The following is a 14,976-nucleotide window of genomic DNA, read 5'->3' as shown; positions in this document are numbered from 1 at the left end:
AATCATCTGTTATAAAAATATTTCATTAGCATGATTCTGCAGCAATGAGGCGCCAAGATAGTCTGGATGTCAACCAAAATCTGTCTTAAGAAATTAACTAGAAGTGTCACTGACATTATGCTCACATTTTTATATTACTTGAATGTTTTGTGTAATTGGTGCTGGTTTTCAAGAACAGAGTAAATTAAATTTGGTGTAACAGATCCGACAAAATCCAGCCATCAAAAGAAGCAGCATTCCAGTTTTATTTTCAAAGTTTATAAATATGTCTGATGTATTATTTTGTGAAAGTTAAAAGGTTATGAGAAAATGTTTCATTTACCATGTTTTCAGCATTTGTTAAAAGAAACTGAAGGGAAAATATGCTTACTACACACAGTGACCACAGCAAGCAAACTGTATTGAGGGATTTTATATGCTCAGAGGTGTAAGGGGTCATATTGATTTATACCATATAAAGAAAACTATATTTTTATATTTTTATTTTTTTATTTTTTTAGATTTAGAGATACAGCACGGAAACAGGCCCTTCGGCCCACCGAGTCCGCGCCGCCCAGCGATCCCCGCACATTAACACTATCCTACACACACTAGGGACAATGTTTTGACATTTACCCAGTCAATTAACCTACATACCTGCACGTCTTTACCTGCATACCTCCCTACATACCTGCACGGTGGGAGGAAACCGAAGATCTCGGAGAAAACCCACGCAGGTCACGGGGAGAACGTACAAACTCCGTACAGACGTTCTCCCCAACATACAGTTGGGTTTTCCACAAACAAAATTGTTTGTTGCATATTTATTGGAAAGTTGCTGAAATGGTAATAAATTGATGAGAATAGATCACCACCCATTTGCTTAGTTTTGGCAATGGCCTGTGGTGGAGGTCGAAAAGTAGGAAAAATAATTTTAGACGTGAAGGCAAATTATAAGTATAATTATATTAGAAAATTATATTAGAAAATTGATAAAATATTACTGCCTTTTGCTATCCAAGGTTTCTATCAATATTGTGTTGTTGCAAGAATATAAGGTTACTTTGTTCATTGTCCTTCATACATCAGCCTCGGCACACATGGTAGCCTTTGTACCAGGAGAGGGTATTGAGTCCTACAATAGGAACTTGAATATAAAAGTACATTGACACTGCAGAAGAGCAATGAGGGAATATTCCATTGTTGACATAGGGAATTACAGATGTTGATCTATAAAAAAAACACCTCACAGTGCTGGAGTAACTCAACAGGTTAGGTTGTACCTCTGGAGAACATGGATAGTTGACGTTTTGGGTTGCAACCTTTCTTCAGAGTGATTGTAGTGAGGGGTGGTGAGGGGAAAGCTGGAATTGAGGTGGGAATGCGGCAAATCCTGGCAAGTGATAAGAGGATAGAGGTGAGTGGTTTTGATTGGCAGATGGTTGGACAGAGAAAAAGTGAGATAAGGATAGAAGAATGTGAAGTCAGAGAAAGGACTATAGGTGAAAGGGGACAAGGGGAAAGGGAGAAATGGGTGAACATAAATTCAATTTTCACACTGATGGATTGTGAGCTATCCAAGAGGAATTTGCGGTGCTGTTCCCCCACTTTGCGCTTGGCCTCATTCTAGCAATGGTGAAGGCTCAGGCCAGAAAGGTTAGTATGGGAATGGGAAGGAAAGTTAAAATAGTTAGCAACCAGGAGATCCAACAGGCTTTGGTGGGCTGAGCACAAGTGTTTGGCAAAACAGTTGCTTAGTCTACACATGGTCTCACCATGTAAATAGGAGGCTACATTGGGAGGACCGAATGCAAGAGACGCTTAACAAGTATTTCATTGTTGAGACTGGCATCTATTGGTTATGATGATAAATTGAGATCTTAGCTGTGCCCTAGAGGGTGGATGTAAATGATCCATGGTACTACTCCTTCATTACTATCCGTCATTCAACATTATTCAGATTGATTATTTGGTTTATATAGTTATTTATGGGAACTTACTGTTAAAACATTGTATTTTGTGATTCCTACATTTTCACAGGGATTTTACTCATACTTCTTTGGATGTGAGCACAAAATTTTAACTACATTTAGTTGGACTGTTTCATGTAGGACAGGCAGCATAGAGTTACCATTATTTAAATATGAATCTTGTGAAAGCCATGTACCTGCCCGAGAATTCTTTTATTTTTAATCAACTAAATAAAATGGATTTTTTAAAAAACATGAACACAATGTAAAAATGTGTTTGAGTTTAGTTTAGCTGTGATCATAATATTCCTATATTATAATTCAAATTAAGTTTTGTTTTCATCCTCACGCATGGAAATGTGTGTCGTACTCAGCCAATAACTTCCATAGATCAAGTTACTTGAAAGAGACAAAATCTTGGCAGCTATTCCAACAAATCACTTCGTTAATTGTTAATGTTAGGAATGATGGAAGAGGTTGGATGTTACTAAAAATGTTACTAAAGATGAAGAGCAACTTTTTCTGCAAGCAGACAAAACATTTTTCTGAATGTTAAACCACTTAGGTTTTATTGATTAGGTACTTAAAAAACCAGGACCTTTTGCATTGCCTTGTATTTTAGATAGTCCTATCTTTGAACTGCATCTACACCGATACTTTCAGTGAAAAAAACCCTGTAATTTTAATTTTATATTTATTTGACATTACATTATAAATTATGGTAGTAACGAAAATGTTTTAAATCTTTACTATGATAAATTTGATTGATATAGCTTGCGTATACACACACACACTACTAAATAATAGTCAAAATTTAAGTTGAATAAGCCACACACGATACATATCATTGGCCACATCCAGGTCTGATTTAGTTCATTCAGTTTAGCCTTTTCATTGGGTGGAGTAGGGCAAAAGATCCCAAGACTCGACAATGGAATATTGGCATCTAGTCATATTGTTATTCAACAGATGAAAGATAGGGATAACGTAACTGCAATTAAAAAAAACATTCTCTTCTGCTCCAACAATGAGCCTGAACTCCAGTTGTAAAGGTAAAGTAACCTCACTGCACCTGGATTCAGAGCTAATCATTGAACATCAATTAGCCAGTGAAATGAGTGTGTCCCATATAAATTCATTGAAATGACTCAATTATATTTCAAGCAGTCTGTTTTATCTCTCAAATGAGTCATCCAATTTGGTTTTATTCAAAGTTTGGATGGAAAAGTAGAATACAGTTTTTTCACGAAAAATGAAATGATGTTCTAATAGAAATATTTTCATCCGTTCAGGTGGCATTTATTCAACTTTCCTTGGAGGCTGATATGAAAACGTCAAAATATGGGAATGTAGTAGAGTCTGGGTAATACACTTCCCTGTTTCTCGGTTAAACATTGGACCAACTTTCAGCATAAGGAAGAAAAAGGCCCACCTGTTTCAGAAACATAACTGGTCCTCCTTCCCCAAAATCAACTCTAGGTTCCTATTTAAACTTCTTCAGCTCAGTGGATGAATGTTCAATAAAATGAACAACTTATGGAAATTCCACTGTGCACTAATTTTAACAAGATGATTAATACTTGATATTGAGGTCACAATTTTGATAAAGCTATTAACCTGTTTAAAGTAAAATAAGGGCACTTACACTGATAAAATGAGGGCTTGGGAAGAGCTCGGCCGGCAACTATTATTATGAGCATAGTGAAGTGTAACTAATCCTCAGATTGCAGTACGTTTCACCGGTGAGGGTTTCAAATTGGACAACATGAGTAATGGAGAGTATTTCTCATAGTGCAGACCTTGTAGAAAGCGCTGAGTGGCAAAGATTCTGTGCTGCTTGTTTTAAATGACTTTGATGCAAATATAGATGGGTTGGTTAGTAAGTTTGCAGTCAGCACTAAAATTAGTGGAGTTGCAGACAGTGAAGCAAGCTGTCAAAGTGTTCAGTGGGACATAGATCAGCTACAGAATTGGGCTGAAAAATGGCAGATGAAGTTTAACTCTAGCAAGTGTGTGTCGTACTTTGGGAGGTCGAATGTAAGGGGAAAATTACAGTTAATGGCAAGACCCTTAATAGCATTGAGTTTGAATTTACTTTATTGTCACGTGTACTGAGGTACAGTGAAAAGTTTTTGTTGCTTTCGAAAGACAATACATGAATACAATCGGGCCATTCACAACGTATACAGGTATACGATCAAGGGAATAATGTGAATAGCATTTAGTGCAAGATGAAACCAGTCAAGTCCAATCAAAGGTAGTCCGAGGACTCCAATGAGGTAGATAGTAGTTCAGGACTGCTCTTAAGTTGTGGTAAGATGGTTCAGTGGGACATGTGATCCAAGTCTATAGCTCCCTGAAAGTGACAACACAAGACAATAGAGAAGTAAAGAAATATGGTATGCTTGCCTTCATTGGTATTGAGTATGAGTCAGGAAGCTACCCTTTGTGTGAAAAAAATACCCCTCAGATTCCTATTATCTTTTCCCCTTCACCTTAAACCCATGTCCTCTAGTCCTCGATTTGCCTACTCTTGGCAAGAGAATTTGTGCATCTACCTGATCTATTCCTCTCAAGATTTTATACACCTCTATAAGATTATACACCTCACTCCTCATCCTCCTGCACTCCAAGGAATAGAGTCCCAGCCTACTCAACCTCTGCCTGTAGCTCAGACACTCTAGTCATGACAACATCCTCGTAAACATTCTCTGTACCCTTTCCAGCTTGACAACATCTTTCCTATAACAGAACTGAACACAATAATCTAAATGTGGCCTCACCAACGTCTTAAACAACTGCAACTTGATCTCACAACTTCTAGACTCAATACTGCCAAATGTGTCACTTGATATCTAGCCAATGTTAAACTTAAAATAATAAAGATTATTATTTTCTTTGTAATATTTCAAGAATGGAACATATTTTTCCAATAAGAGCCAGGCAATTCTAATAAGACATATCAAGACATATTCACAGGCCTCAAAAACCAATTCATTTTATTTATGAGCCTAATAGTGACTGTGATTCAAAAGACCTTCATAATCTAAAATGGATCTTTCTTCTTTCATTCATATTGATTGGCTTGTATATATCTCACAAATACACATTTACATCAACTATGTTGGGTATCTTTTTGTTTATGGTGCCATCATTATTAACCTACCTGGACAGTGATTTTAGGTGTCACTGCATATTCAACATAAGAAGTACCAACTAAGTGAAAAACAAACCTGCATTTCTATCATACATATTTTTTGATCTAATGTTGTCTCAAAGTCATTGGGTGAGTAATTCAGTAATTAGGTATCGCACGGTGGCGCAGAGGGATGGCACTTTGGCACAGTGGTAGAGTTGCTGCCTTACAGTGTCGGAGACCCGGGTTCGATCCTGACTGTGGGTGCTGACTGTACGGAGTTTGTACATTCTCGCTATGACCGTGTGGGTTTTCTCTGGGTGCTCTGGTTTCCTCCCACACTCCAAAGATACACAGGTTTGTAGGTTAATTGGCTTCAGTAATATTGTAAATTGTCCCTTGTGTGTAGGATAGAACTAGTGTATGGGGTGATCTCTGGTCGGCACGATCACCCCGTACACTATGTACATGAAGCGCCTGTGTCTCTAAAGTCTAAGGTCTGAAGTCAAATTAGCATATAGTGAATGTTCTTTTTCAAGAAAGTAATCATGGTAAGGAGCTTATGTTTAGCAGACTCCTAATAAGTAATAGATTAGTTTAGTTTAGTTTAGAGATACATCGCGGAAACAGACCCATCGGCCCACCGGGTCTGTACCGACCAGCGATCCGAGCACATTAACACTATCCTACACACACTATGGACAATGTTTACATTTACCAAGCCAATTAACCTACAAACCTGCTCATCTTAGGAGTGTGGGAGGAAACTGAAGATCTCGGAGAAAACCCACGCAGGTCATTGGGAGAATGTACAAACTCCGTACAGGCAGCAACCAAACAATATATATTATATTGACTGAGGGATAGGTATTAGCCATGACGTCATGGCTAACTCCCATATGCTTTTTCAAAATAACTTTTATGTTCACTGGGAAAGTAGACTGATTCTTCGTATAATCTTTCTTCCAAAAAATGCAACGATGCATGTGCAATGATGCAAAAATGCAAAAATGCAGTGTGGCACTTCCTTAGTGTTGCACTAGCCTGGCATTTGGTGGGTTAAATCTTTAGAATTGAGCTCAGAACATAAGACATAGAACATAATGTATAGAACAGAATGGTATAGCACAGGAATAGGACCTCGCCCACTATGTCTGTGCCAAACATGATGCCAAATTAAAATATTCCCTCCTGCCTGCATGTGACCTATATGGAGAGATATTCCTGCATATTCATGCCTATCTAAAAGCCTCTTAACACCACTATCGTATCTGATTCTTCAATCACCTCTGGCAGTCCTGGTTCCAGGCACTCGCCCCTTACTGTGTATAAAGATGCCCTGGACATCTACTTTAAACTTTCCCCCTCTGTCCTTAAAGCTATACCTCTACTATTTAACATTTCCACACTGCGGAAAAGAGTTCTGACTATCCACCCAATCAATGCCTCCCATAACTTTCTAACCTTTTGACAGGTAACACCTTACCTTACAGAGCCTCAGAGAAAACTATCCATGTTTGTGCAACCTCTCCTTATCGCTGATGCATTGTAATCCAGGCAGCATTCTGACAGGCCTCTTCTCTACCTCTGTAACACCTCCACGTCTTTCCTGTCATGTGCCGACCAGAACTGAACAAAATACTCCAAATTTAAACTAACCAAAGTTTTACAAACACTGGAGTATCTCAGCGGGACAGGCAGTATCTCTGGATAGAAGGAATGGGTGATGTTTTGGGTCAAGACCCTTCTTCAGACTAGCAGACCTGGTCCTTACTCTTCACAACTCCTTTAACTCCTCCCACTTCCTCCAAATCCAAGGAGTAGCCATGGGCACTCGTAATGGTCCCAGCTATGCCTGCCTCTTTGTAGGGTACATTGAATATTCCCTGTTCCAGGCATACACTGGCCCTATCCCTGAACTTTATCTCTTTTATAAAGCCAGCATCTGCAATTCCTTACTACACAAAGTTTGACAATACAGCAACATGACTTCCTCATTCTCAAATTTAATACCCCAATGAAGTTAGGCTGGCAAGTGAGCTCACATGATCTATATCTTATGGCATGAGTACTAATATTTGGCATTCAAAGTAGGGAACACATATACTAGCATCTGCAGTTCCTTCCTACACATGAAGATATGTGATTGGTATTCCTTGGCATAGTAACAAAAACGTGTTCCAATACAGATTATCACAAATAGATCACAAATGGCATCAGCCATTTTCTATGGGGTGGTCTGCTGGAGCAGCAGCATCTCAGCAGCGGAGGGGAAGAGACTTGACAAGCTGATCAGGAAGGCCAGCTCTGTCCTGGGTTGCCCCTTGACTCAGTACAGGCGGTGGGAGAGAGGAGGATGTTGGCAAACATAACTTCGCTGCTGGACAATGACTCCCACTCCATGCAGGACAAGGTCACTGCACTGAGTAGCTCCTTCAGTGACAGACTCCTTCACCCCAAGTGTGTGAAGGAGAGCTATCGGAGGTCCTTCTTTCCCACTGCTGTGAGACTGCACAACCAGCGCTACTCCCAGCAGACCAGTCAACAGTAACAGTTAAAAAAACGCAGTAAATGATGACAATTATCCTTATCTTTATTTTTATTTATAATGAATGTTTCTTGCTATCCACTTTGCTGCTGTAACACTGCAAGTTTCCCCGGTGTGGGACAAATAAAGGAAATAATAATAATAATAATAATAATAATAATAATAATAATAATAATAATAATAATAATAATAATAATAATAATAATAATAATAATAATAATAATAATAATAATAATAATAATAATAATAATAATAATAATAATAATAATAATAATAATGATGATGATGATGATGATGATGATGATGATGATATGATGATGATGATGATGATGATGATGATGATAATAATAATAATAATAATAATAATAATAATAATTATTATTATTATTATTATTATTATTATTATTATTATTATTATTATTATTATTATTATTATTATTATTATTATTAGGAAAGGATTAGGAAATTAAGAGGAAAGACTCTAATAATTATTAGAGACAGGAAAGTGCTGCGGATAATATATGACATAGACAATAAGTGCAGGAGTAGGCCATTCGGCCCTTCGTGCCAGCACCGCCAGCACCGCCATTCAATGTGATCGTGGCTGATCATTCACAATCAGTACCCCGTTCGATTATTATTATTATTATTATTATTATTATTATTATTATTATTATTATTATTATTATTATTATTATTATTATTATTATTATTATTATTATTATTATTATTATTATTATTATTATTATTATTATTATTATTATTATTATTATTATTATTATTATTATTATTATTATTATTATTTCACACAAGATATCCTTTTTGCTATATTGTAGAACTTGATTAACAGTGCAGGTAGATTATGAACTTACTTCCTTTCCCTTTTTTGAAATATTGATCTTTTTTCATGTCAACAAATTCAATAATATAAACTATATCTCATTATGTACATTGACTATGTTTCTCCCATCGTTTCAGTGCTGGAATATGTCCTGCAAATCTGCATTTTATCAACAATTATTTTTTCTAATTTATTATCAAATTCTTTTCCTGAAATATGGCGATGAAAGGGGATCAAATTATAATCTGACTTTAAGATTGGCTGCAGTAGTATTCAAAGTAGAAAAGTAAATTTGGATAAAACATATTTCTCAGATAGTATTAGGACGTAATGCAGAGACTGGAAAAATGGTTGCAATTTTCAGAATACAAGCTGCTGCTAGCAATGAGATCCTTGAAGCAAAGAAATATCATGACATGAAAAACAGTGTGATGGTAGATGAGGAGTTACTTTAGACTGGGAAACTTGAAAAGGAATTGTAATGCAAGCCATAGAGATGTGAGTGTAAATGGTAGAGTAATCTTATTGGAATTAATGTTTAACTGCATGATTAAAATGGTCTAATATTATGCCATGTTTCAGCTAGACTTTTTGTTGTAAAAAAAAACATGGCATTGTTTTAAAGTTTGTAAGTAAAGTAATGTCATGCATTGCATTAATCATATTTGAGAGAGATTGTCTTGTATAAAAACAATTCTGTGTCAGACAAGCCCATTCATTGTGCTTGGTTGAGCTGGAGGTCACTCTATCAATTAATCTTCACTCTTGTTGCAAATGCCATATGGGTGTTGAAAGAGAATGTGATAGCAAACAGGGAAATGCTTGTCAAACTTGTGTATCTTTTTTGCTTATTTTTTCACAATTCCTCAACTTTGGTCTGATGCCAATAACTGAAATTAATAGTCTGCACCTGCCAGCATTGCATTTATAATGCATGCTGCCCTTGGTAGTGTCCTGTCTCAGTGAGAGAAATGTGCCCACATGGAATAATTTGCACGGACAAAAGTTCCAGTTAAGGCCAGCAAATTCTAAATACTTTAAATGGCTCTGAGATTTTAAATCTTCAAAGTATGTCTCTGTTGTCTGTTTTTTTTAAGCATTAAAGCCTGATTGACAAAATTTCTGATTGACAAAACTCTGATTGACATAATTTGTTAATGTGTGTGAACAGCAAAAACAACCTCATTCTGTTGGAGTCAGATTGGGAACCAATTCTAGTAATTGGAGTCCACACTTTTGATGTGCTAAACATGCTTTGTCTGAAGCTGTTATCCACCATGTTTGTGAATTTGGGGAAGATTACCTTAAAATATGCTATGGGGCTCAGGACATAGATTCAAGTACTAAAACAAGACCATTGTAGATCTTGTCAGGAGCTGCATGCACGGTTTCTACCTTCCACATCACTGGTTTGTTAACTGGTAGGAAGCAAGTCAATGCTTAGACTTCTCCCCATGGTCATCACAGTACAGTGGTAGAAAAAGCAGCAGTGGAAGTGAAGAAAAATATAAGTAATGAGGGACAAGGTGCTGTCCTGTGTGACTGAGCAATCCCACGTAGAAAAAAATACTAGCCGATCCATTCCAAGCTGTGAACTTGTCAAGGGACCAGTAATTTCTGTATGCAGCTTAACATTGTTTCTGATCAGAAAGAAGGCTGCAGTCATTGAAGAGAGCACCAGCGACTCATCTAACATAATGCTGGCTGTTGTAAAGTAAGCTTGGGAGATGCTGTGTTCATGACAAGCAGTTAACAGTACAGGTCTTTTAATTGCTATTTCATTAGTAAATTTTAAGCATTCTGCTCTTAGTTCTGTTTTGAATCAACATTGATGATTGGAACCTTTTTCCTAAAGTTCTAATGTCTGACAACTGTGGAGATAACATGCCCTGTGTGACATATGAAATTATTAGCTGTGCCACTGACAACCGTCAACTCTTTGAAGTTGAGCAGTGCCTGGAAGTGCTCTTTACAATTTCTGAGCCACAAGAAATGATCACCAGCATGATCTGGTCGACAGAAACCTGTGTTATTTAACATTTGTTACATAAAAATATTGTGCAAATAATTTGAGGTTGTAGTCACACATTTGGTCATACTATTGCCATTCAAAATGGAATTGCAATAAAATTTATGGCAAGCAAATGCAATATCAATCTCCAAGAATAATGTTTGCTTCGATTTACCTTAGTATTGCTTATTAAGTACCTACTTTGTTCAAACATGTAGAGTTAGAGCAACTCTGTGTCTGTACTGTTCTATGTTATATATTCTGGGTTCTTTGTTCTATGTGCATGAATATATCATGTACTGGGAAAGGTGGGGGTGGAGCTGGGAGTGGGAGGGGGAGGGGTGGTGTGGTGAACAAAGCCTGGCAAGTGAGAGGTGGATGCAGGTGATCATTTGCCAGGCTTTGTCTCGGCACCACCTCTCTTCCAGCTTTCTCTGCCCTATCACAATTAGTCTGAAGAGGAGTCCCGACCCAAAATATAATTCATCTTCTCCAAAGATGCTACCTGACCCACTGAGTTACTCTAGCACTTTGTGTCTGTACTGTTCTATGTTTTACATTCTATGTTCTATGTTCTACGTTCTATGTCATGAATGCATCAAGTAGTCCAAAAGAGAAAATATACACAGTGCAGTGTATGGTGTTACAGCCATAGAGGGTGTGTAGACTAAAAAAAATTGCAAGGGCCGCAACAAGGTAGATTTAAAGCTATTTGTGCATCCCGTACAAACCTCACATCTGCAAGGGCTGGAATGTAAACTGAAGTCACAATAGCCAAAGTGAATTCATGCAGCAGATGGTATGACCACTACTTTAATGGTAGATACTTTAGGACTGTGGAGCAGGATATCACCAGGCACAACTATGTCTAAGCACCATGAGGTATTGGTATTGCTATTGGTTTATTATTATCACGTGTACCAAGATGCAGTGAAAAACCTTGTTTTGCATACTGTCCAGTCAAATCATTATCTACATAAGGACAATCAAGCCATACATAAGTAAACAGGCAGTGCAAAAAGAAAAATAACCAGACTGCAAAATATAATATTACAGTTACCAAGAAAGAATAGATTTTAAAAAGAGCAAGGGTCACAACGAGGTATGTTGGGAGATCAGGATTACACCCTTAGCTTACAAAAGGTCTGTTCTATAGTCTAATAACAGCAGGGAATAAGCTGTTCCTGAGTCCAGTGGCATGTTAAACCTTTGCATCTTCTGCCCAACAGATGAGGGATGAAGGGCGAAGAGAGAATGCCTGGAATCTGGGGCAGAACATTCTTGCAGTCTGGGGCAGAACATTTGCCAAAACAAGTTGTGATGCAGCCTGATAGGATACTTTCTACAATGCATCTGTAGAAATTGTTTATGTTCATTGGAGACATGCCAAATTGCCTTAGTCTTCTGAGGAAGTAAAGGCATAGGTGTGCTTTCCTAGCTGTTGTGTCAAGTACGAGCAGTAACCTCTGCATCATACCTTGCCTGAGGATGTCATAGGGCTATGCAGTGAAGTGAGAAGGTCTAAGGTTAAATGGCACAGTCAGATGAAGCAAGTGTGAGACACGTCTCTGTGAAACAGAGCACACGGTACTCTCAGTTCCCTATGGTAGTTGAGTCTAGCTTTATATTAATCCAGCTTGTTTTCACAGGAGTATGCTGGGGAGAGAGGACTTCAAACCTTGTTATTTCAATCTCACTTGCAAACAAGTGCATCTTCCCTGCTTTCAAAGTCAGTCCCAGGAGTTGGTAAACAGAATCAGTCACTTCAGGAGGTAAGCTGATGCGTTCCGGTTGGGTCGCGGTGTTGGGTGCTCCAGAGGGTCGAGCACTCTGCCTAGTTGGGCCTCGATGTTATATTGCTGTTTTGGGTGCTGAACGAGGTTGGGCTCTTCGTTTAGTTGGATCTCGTTGGCGGCTCATGATATCAGCTACTCCCATCAATTGGCGTGTTTATCCTTGTCGGGTCTTCAAACAGCTGATATTTTGCTGGCTTCTTCTGTAGCCATTGGCCACAGTTCCTGCGTCAGCAGTTGGGTTGCTTTGGTTCATGCAGTCTGATGCTGCAGAAAGTTGGGCCTCTGCCTGATCAGGTTCAGTCATCTGGTCCTGTGGTCGGTAGTTCCAGGTGAGGGATTTTTATGTTGCTTGGTGGAATTCAGCACTTCAGATAGCTCGTTGGCCACAAATCTCATCAGTCACGTTTGGCCCACAGTTCAGGTTCATTCCGGTCTGAGAATGGGCCCAGAGCTGAATACAGATTTAAAATAACATTGTTAGTAACTCTAGGTCTTAGAAGTGAGTGTTAAAGGAGTTGATTGTAATCGATGCAAGCAGATCCATGGCGGCACGGTAGCGCAGCGGTAGAGTTGCTGCTTTACAGCGAATACAGCGCCGGAGACTCAGGTTCGATCCTGACTACGGATGCTGCACTGTAAGGAGTTTGTACGTTCTCCCCGTGACCTGCGTGGGTTTTCTCCGAGATCTTCGGTTTCCTCCCACACTCCAAAGACGTACAGGTATGTAGGTTAATTGGCTGGGTAAATGTAAAAAATTGTCCCTAGTGGGTGTAGGATAGTGTTAATGTACGGGGATCGCTGAGCGGCACGGACTTGGTGGGCCGAAAAAAGGCCTGTTTCCGGCTGTATATATATGATATGATATGATATGATCCAATTGGGCCAGCACATAGTTGCCACACTCCAGTGCTATCTTGGTTTTACATGTGTTTCAATACATAAGAATGAGGCTATCCACCAAATCCAAAGTACAGTTGGATGAACTGTAAATTCTCATCCCACCAGCAGTTCCCTCATTCTGTAAACTAAAATAATAATGAAAGTTGACATGCTGTAACACTTTGTAGATCACATTATATTAAAAGTCAATTAAAGTGATCAGTAAATCCGCAGTGGCCCATACTTGTCTGTACTTGGTGAATGTAAAGCGATGATGCATTTAAAAGATTGAGTGTGCAATATGCACTTAAAATTTACCTTCAAATAATTAATTTGATATCATTATCATTTTGGGCGGTGGCACGGTGACACAGCGTTTACAGTGCCAGAGAGCTGGGTTTGATCCCGACTACCGGTGCTGTCTGTATGGAGTTTGTATACTCTCTCTGTGATCGTGTAGGTTTTCTCCGAGATCTTCGGTTTTCTCCCACACTCTAAAGACATACAGGTTTTGTAGGTTAATTGGCTTGGTAGTAATGTATATTTTCCCTAGTGTGTGTAGGATAGTGTTCATGCACGGGAATCGCTGGTCGGCATGAATTTGATAGGCCGAGGGGCCTGTTTCCACACTGTGTCTCTAAACTAAAAAGTAAACTAAATAACATTAGCATTTTTAGAAATGTGGGTATCACTGGCATTCATTTCCTATCTATTTTCAGTAAGTTGCCTGATCAAGCTGCTCTAGTTGCAGTAAGTTGAGGATATTCCTACCTTGTCAGCAAGCAGGGATTTCCAAGTGCACAACTCAGCATTGATAAAAGAATGGTGATATATTTTCATGTCAAGATGATATATAACTAGGAAGGGAACATGCAATACCTAGCCTCTGAGCTGCCTGTGCTGTTAAATTATTCTTGTGGCATATCCAGTCATGCTTCTGATCAAGGGTGACTCCTGGGATGTAGGTGGCTGTGATGTTATTGAACATCGCCAGAGATGGTCATTGTCTCACATTTGTACAGTATAACTCAGCTTGTAACTTATAATGCCAAACTTGAATGTTGTTCAAGCTTTGCTGCCTTTGGACATAGATTGCTTTATTATCTGACAAGCTGCAAACTGAACTGAACATTGTACAATCCTTGGTGAATGTCCTCACTTCGACTCTACTGAAGCAAGGAAGGCCATTAATAAAACTGCTAAGCATAGATGACCCAAAGCACAGACTTGAGAACCTTCAGCAGCAAAGTGTTAGGGTTACAATGACTGGCTTCAAAGAGCCAATGTCAGCTTAACATTAGTTAGATAAAATCATTGCTCTGTTCCCCAGCACTTCACTGAATTTTGCTATTAATGAGATATTAGTATGTGGTTTTATCATATTAGGTGAGCACAATCAATGAGCACCCTTCTACTGATGTTATAATGTTAAATAAAGATAATAATTTATTGAGGTTATTTCTTTAACACAAATGAAATATGGAAAACTGAGCAATATACTATTTTGTTAAAGCACCAATATAACAATATAAATGTCAGTGTACTAAATGTTTCCTATCTTTTAGAAATAGTACTCATAGGTCGAAAGTACAATGACAATGTCTTTGTTCATGCGCTTATTACATATTCACAGATTAAAATCTACTTTTTGTTAATTGCTGTTCATTAGAATAACCATGAACATAAAATCATTTTATGTGTTTTATACATAGCTTAGAGTATAGTAATTGAAATTCTCATTTGGTTCTGTCACAATATCCTCCCAGCTGTAACTTATTTCCTTATATTTAATCCTAACTATTCTCAAAATGTTCTC

This window comes from Rhinoraja longicauda, chromosome 7 (genome assembly GCF_053455715.1).
Source record: "Rhinoraja longicauda isolate Sanriku21f chromosome 7, sRhiLon1.1, whole genome shotgun sequence".
NCBI lineage: Eukaryota > Metazoa > Chordata > Chondrichthyes > Rajiformes > Arhynchobatidae > Rhinoraja > Rhinoraja longicauda.
The sequence above is the reverse complement of the archived record's forward strand: the minus strand, read 5'-3'. Positions refer to the sequence as shown.